This window comes from Montipora capricornis, chromosome 3 (genome assembly GCF_036669925.1).
Source record: "Montipora capricornis isolate CH-2021 chromosome 3, ASM3666992v2, whole genome shotgun sequence".
In the NCBI taxonomy this organism is placed as follows: domain Eukaryota; kingdom Metazoa; phylum Cnidaria; class Anthozoa; order Scleractinia; family Acroporidae; genus Montipora; species Montipora capricornis.
The window spans coordinates 51,596,914-51,604,413 of NC_090885.1; positions in this window are offsets into that span (position 1 = coordinate 51,596,914).

Consider the following 7,500-nt stretch of genomic DNA (forward strand, 5'->3'; position numbering starts at 1 on the left):
ATCTGTCACATCACGAGCTATAGTACGTCTGTGATTTCTAATTTTAGCTTGATCCCTATTCGCTGGCCTTTGTCAGGCGACTCTGCAATGGCTTCTTTCCTTTTTCGTTCCCTTGCTTTCATTTAAAGCTCTTGCGATTCAAGAAAAATTAATTGCCTAACTGGTGAATTTGACGGTAGATTTCGCTGGAAAAACCGATATCACACTCATCCCTTCGTGATTCATGCGATCAGTCGGTTCTTCAGGTGAAATTAAGAGCGGAATTCACTAATTAGGCAGCGAATAAAATGATATAATTAAGCAATATCTGGGAAAACCAAAAGGCGGACAATTCCAAAGCTTATTATTTTCATTTATCCTACAGCCAGTAAGAATAAACAAGCTGAGAGCTCCGATTTTAGGCTTGGCTAAATCTATATTTTATTTTTTCATTACTAACCAAGGCTCTTGAAAGTGTTTTTGCGGACAGTGCCCTGGCAGGTGATCAGGAAAAGAGTTTGGAAGCGCTTTCACGGGACCTAGAGAGGTTGGCTATTAGCCATGATAGTACTCTGTACCAGCTTTCCTCGGCCCAAGAGGAGACACAATCGACGACCGATGACAACATCAGCCAAGCCACGCGTGCACAATACCGCAGACCAGCAGATAACACTGACAAAGGCAAAGTCACAGTGGTGGAGCCCTACAAACAAGCTGACTCCTCCAAGATAAGGCGCCAATTGCTAAGTCTTGTGGCCAGTAAAATAACCTACGCAGCACTGGCAGCGCACATACCTCGACTGACAAGATACAAGTTTACTGCAGCAAGACAATACACGCTGGAGGATGGCACGGGACTCCCTGTACAACAGGCAGTCAAAGAGCCTAGAGAAAAAGTGGACTCTGTCAAGTTAGAGCACTTCCTCGACTTTATTACTTCTTCTAACATCGTTTAGGATCTCCCATTTGGTAGAAAGACCCTGAAATTAAGCAGCGGCATGAAGATTGACATTCCCGATGTGATACGGACTATGTGTCCATCTCGCCTGATCAAGCAATACAACCATTATTGCAGTGAAGAGGATTACACTCCACTCTCGACTGGTACTCTGTTTAGAATCTTGTCTGAAGCATGCGTGGTGTCAGTTCAAAGAAGTTTACAGGGGTTAGACAGCAATGCAGCAGAGGGGGGGGGGGGGGCGGCGTTTTGATGATCTGTTATCTCTCCTTGACACCCTAGTGCAGTATGGGGTTACTGAGGATGTAATTGCTGGACATCAAAAGCGATTACAAGGTAAGGGACCTGAGTGCCTACGGTGTAAATAGAGTCTGTCTGTTCATTGTGTAGAGGTGTAACAGTATGATTGTCTGATTTACAGATCCACTGTAGAGTGTTCGCGCTCCGCGACCCTAAGAAGGAGTGCTATCGCCAACGCTGTGATCACCAACAAAATCAACTTTGTGAGAGCTGCGAGACCTTGAAAACAGTATGCAAATGATTAAACCTGAACTCAGCCTTGGGTACACTCGTCCTATCTAACTATGTCCCTACTCTGCTTCAGTCTTTAGATTCAGTCGAGTCCTTAATCCAGTCTACCAACGCAGGACCTTCAGGACGACCTTCTATTTACAGCAAGAACTGCATGTGACGGAATCCGCTCTTGGAAGACTCATTAGCTGCGAATGGTTCACCAAGATACAGCTAAGACAGACATTGTGGATAGCATCCAGGAAGACTTGTTGCCAATCACACAGGATTTCGCCATGAAATTCTTATCCGCACAGGCAGGCAAACGCAGTCTGAGTTCTTTGGAAAGAGAAGTATGTCATGGCACTTGACAGTGTGTCAAGGAGAGCTGATCGCACAAACTTTCATGCACATAATTCAGTCTGGTCTACAGGACAGTCACACAGTAGTGACCGTGATGGAGCATGTGTTGACGACCTTGAAGGATGAACACCCCGAGTTAAGGAGATTGGTATACCGCCAAGACAACACAGGATACTACCACTGCGCAAATTACTACGAGAAAAAAACCAAGATGGACCTGTGCCAGATAGATTTTTGTGACCCACAAGGTGGCAAGGGTCCATGGGATAGGAAAGCAGCCCAGATCAAGAGGCATGTGAAGCAATACATTAACCAAGGTCACTCAGTAACAACACCTGACCTTAAGAAGGCTATTGAGTCCAATGTGTGTGTGAGTAACGGCTGTACCAGTTGCCAAGACCACTGTAAACACAAAGACCATCAAGTGGTAATCACCTTCTGTCGAGATCACGACAGAAGGTGTTACGGCCTTCAAGGCGTATGATATTGGCGCAGGGAATTTCCAATCCTGGACCTCCTTTGCAGGCAAGCATGCATCATCCAATTAAAATTTACCGAGAAACAATTGCATGTGTTCGAATAAAACAAATCCCAGTCCACTATACGCTGTTTTCATAGCATGTGCACTTTGTCATTTTGGTCCCAAATGAAATAGCGAAAATTATATTAACAATAATAGTCTGCGTCCGTACCACTGTATCATATAAGGTAAAGGTAAGGTAAAGTAAAGTCTGCTTACAAGCCAAGTGGCCCATTAGGCCAGAGCTTATCCCGGTTTCTGTAGCATGAAGCGACTAGGAGTATTTCTACTCACCCCTGGATGGAATATCAGTCCATTGCAGGGTTATCTCCAGCATTAAATTCGCCGGTACGCATTCATGCACCTAGGTAGAGAGAGGCACCGTGTCTTGCCCAAGAACACAACACAATATCCCCAACCAGGGCCCGAACCCGGACCACTCGATGCGGAGTTGAGCGCACTAACCATGAGGCCACTGCATCATATGCTCCTAGTTATTCATTTTGCCCTCTTCTTTCAGAAATACCACGCAATAACCAATTTGAATGGATTGCTGCGGAGGCAGGGAATGGAGAGTTTTTGTCAGTGAAACACAGACAGCCAAAGCTGGAGCCATCACCTACAGACACTTTACCCGAGGAGGGTTCTGTTGTTGAAATGAGGAAACAAGTTGATACCCACCAGGCTGATAGCCTCCTGTTTCCATGCTCGGAGGACGGATGCATCAAGTCCTATATGACACACGGACGTCTGGAACAGCACCTCATGTACGGTAAACATGAATTCCGCTGGGCCGAGAGCCTCTCCCTACTTGACAGAGCAAAGGTCAGTTACGCAGAGCGTCTTGAGGCTGGGGGAGCCACTCTGAAGTGACGATAATGGGCTCAGAAATACACAGTGGTTCCCCTTGTCTGCCAGAGGGATGGGCTTGTCGCGAATCTGCTAGTGGGAAAATCTCAAAATGGCGAGACCATGCGGGTCAAGGCTAACCCAGATGACATCTAAAAAGAGATGAGATGACTGAGAGATGAGAACAGGAAGCGGATCTTCACCGAGGAGGAGTTCCTGCGTCCCCAACAAATATCCTCATTCTTCTCTGATGACTCTGATGACGAGGCTGTAGAATTTGCTAGGCAGCAGGCGGCCATCCACTCAGATGTGATCGAAGCGCTACAACAGGAAATCACTCATCCCTTGATGTTCTCTAGAAAGATCCTATGCCTGATGACAGAGTCAGAGATCAAAAGCCTCAAGAAGACTCACATGCGCTCCATGGCTAGCCACTTTTCCATTAATAAGGTTAAGGGACGAAAGAAACCGGAGTGTTCAGATGCCACCATTGCGTTTTTGAATTGGTGCTATTGTAAGCAGTAATTCTAATTCCCCTTTCATTGTTAAAAATACGATTGCATGGCCAGGTTGTTACCTTGGAAGCTTGGTGGCATCCATAACTACTCTGGATATACTCTGCTCTACTCTCTTATACCGTGTTTAAGATCTTTTGCTTCCCGAAAAACGAATCCCTTCGTCAGTTTGAGTGATATAGCAAATTTACGCCATCAGTTATTTCTGGTACTTCCACAAAAAAAAGATACAGTCCGTTGGCATGTAACTATTGTAACAATCAAAGGTGGGATGTTTACCGATAAAAGGACGGTTTCCTGCAAAACAGGGTAGTTAAGAGAAAGTTGCAAGAACAACTCCTCTATTATGACAACCTACTTGTATGGCTCACTGCGTCAAAAATGATCAAAATAACTGTTATAAGTCAGACACAGCATCTCAAAATTTTAAACGAAGCAGGTTTTTTTTGCATTTTATAGTGTCTTAAGTGCCACGGCTGGAAATTCCGTAACTCGCAACCAGTCCTTGACACCATGTCTCCCAGAATGTGTCTCGAGAAAAGTCGATTTTTGGTATTTTTGAGGCACTGTCCTGAAAACACACAAAGATTGCCGTGGTAATTTTTGTATTAAAAACTACACCAACGTAAGTCCTTTCAAAACGGACAAACAAATTTTCTAAAGTCCATCTACTACTCCAAAAATATACCGGGAAGGAAGCATAGTCCCTGACTAATGATAGTGCAGTGAGAAAGGAGCCATATTTGAACATACTTTTCTTAAGCCAAATTAGCATTGTTGATCCCTGTGAAATATATATGGCTGACATCTACAGATTACCATTAACAACTAGATTAAGTTTCATTGGGTACGAAGGTTTCAGTAAGTGTTTACCGTATTTTGAAAAAAGTGTATTTCTTTGTTTTTCACAGCAAAAAAGGCTCCCTTAACATAATTTTTGTGTTTCGGGAAAAGCAAATTATGTCAAACAACGAGGCACAGAATAGGCTTTATTTTGACAAAGTCATAAAAAAAATATTTTTCTGTGTATGATCTACATGAAAAGCACCAATATTTCTTTTTTATTGATTTGTTAACTGTGCAGTTGCCCCCTTTCACTTTTATTTTTTCATATAACATTTATGGTCTTTATCGACATACTTTCCACAATTTGTGCATTCATTATATCTGCATTTGTCAGTTGTTACGTGTTTGCCAGTAATTATTTGTTCACATTTTAAACATTTTTTAACTGAGGAACAAACAGTATCAGATTTATTTTTTACCTTTGAACGATTTTTGAGATGATTTTTAAAACATTGTTCACCATAAAATTTTCTCTTACATTTTTCACAAATGATTTCATTCATGAAAGAAAAACAAGAAAGACACTTTGAAGGGCATTTGAGTTTGTCTCTTTACATTCATGGCAATAATGATCGGAATTACAAAAAGCAGTCATGGATTTAATAACATCAAAATGATTTCTTGTTTTATATAAATAAATTTTATTTTCATGGCCTTTATTAGCTGAATGAATTATTTCATTAAATTGTTCAGAATCTATTATATTGATTTCTATATTTAAATATTTTGAGAATTTATTTACATCATCAAGATTATTCCCATTATTGTTTGTTTCAACACCAGCGTCTTTATGTAAATTATTTGATTTATTAAATCTATCATGTAAATGAGATTTTGACCAATTTCTCGTTTTAAATTTTCATAAGCTGTAACAATACTTCTTGCTAAACAAATACTATCATTATTTTTATTGTTATAACACATTTTTTTGTTGCTGTTGTATCTTTTGCCAAATACAATCTACCTGAACCACAAGGAATTTTTACACTTTGTACAGTAATTTCACAGTCTTCAAAATCTTCTACTCTTTAAAATTTTGGTTGATATTGGGTTTTTCAGATCTTTTATTTTTGCACAATAATTCTGAACATATCGTTATTTTTAATTTTCTTTCCTTTGTACTGTGTCAAGTCTATTTTGAAAAATTAAGTACAGATCTTTTGCACCACTCAAAGGTTTTGATATTTTTATATTTTGAACATTTTCTGTACCACTAATTTTGTAATTTGGTATACTTGTGTTTTCCTTTTGAAGTATGTCATCATCGAATTTGAAAATATCTTCAGTCCTTGGCTTTTGTATCTTATCAATGACTTTTTGACAAGTTGATTTTCTAATTACCAGTAAATCTATCGAAAAATACCCAATTTTTTAGCTTCAGGAATATATTTATATAATTTTTTGAATGGGTGATCCTTTCTTTTCTTATTTTATACGTTGCATTTACATTTTGAGGTAAAGGTATGTAGAATAATTATCTGTTTAAATTTTTTGATTTTTGATGGTTGAGTTTCGTTTCATTATATATATATATATATATATATATATATATATATATATATATATATATGAGGCCGAGAAGGCCGAAACAGTACTGTCTGCAGTTAAATGTATATATATATTTATATAACTAACTGCAGACAGTACTGTTTCGGCCTTCTCGGCCTCATTAGTGCAGTGCTGATGTCTGGGATGGAGGTTAAGCTTATAAAGCCACCCCAAATGTCCCACACATGTGGTACATCTAAGCCATGCCAGAGTGCTCAAACTAGCGAGCTAGTGAGCATGCACAATTGCTAGCGGCAATGACTCATCCCCGTAGAGTGCTCAATTTGGAAATTAAAGCAAATATATATATATATATATATATTACTTCTCGAAGGTCCAGGAAATTTAATAAAAACGTCTCGGCCCTTCGGCCTTCGAAACGTTTTTATTAAATTTCCTGGACCTTCGAGAAGTTTTGTCTTCCTCTCCAGTTTATATGCAACTTTAAATACTAACTGAGAAGACAACGTGCATCCTTTTGGATCCTTCTGTTGGGAGTTTATCGTTTGGTCAACCACTACAGATATTCAAGCTATATATATATATTATTTATGTTATATATATATATTATGCTATATAAAATATTTTTTCCTTAAGTAGTTTTAAAAATCTAAGTAAATTTAAAAAATTATGTTATATGTTTTTATATTTTTTCAGAATTTTTTGTTTTTTTGTTTTAATATGACTCCATTTAGCCACTAAACAATAATTTTTGTTACATGCATTACAATACCATTGTTTATTTAACATGTATTTTGTTTTTGCTTCCAATCTTTCTTCATCAGTAAAATATTTAGTATTGCCATGAATTTTTTTGGATTCCATTTTTAATATTATATATTACTTTATATTTAGGTCAGAAAAAATATTTTTCGTAATAATAGTATTGTTACAACCTGGTTCAATAATCCTGACACTGTTAATTTTAATACCTTTTGTTTTAAATAGTTCCTGTACAAAATTATTACTTTCTTTTTCATCTTTATCGAATTCTAATTCCGTTTCTGTTTCTGTATCTGTATTATTGTCTGAATATTCTTCAATAAATCTTCGGCATAAATGCAATTTCATTTCAGTATTTTCATTATCATCATCATCAACAATACAATGCAGCAATAATTTGAATTTATTATATAATTGATTTTGTTTTTCTATTATACATTATATACAGAAAATATTTTTATATCAATTTCTAATAATTTTTATAAAAGTGACAACACATTTGAAATTAAAGACATGTTTCGGTCGTGCAACGACCATCTTCAGTTGAAAGTAGAATTAATTTGAAGTTACATTTGAATTTATAAATTCAAATATAAATTCAAATGTAACTTCAAATTAATTCTACTTTCAACTGAAGATGGTCGTTGCACGACCGAAACATGTCTTTAATTTCAAATGTGTCGTCACTT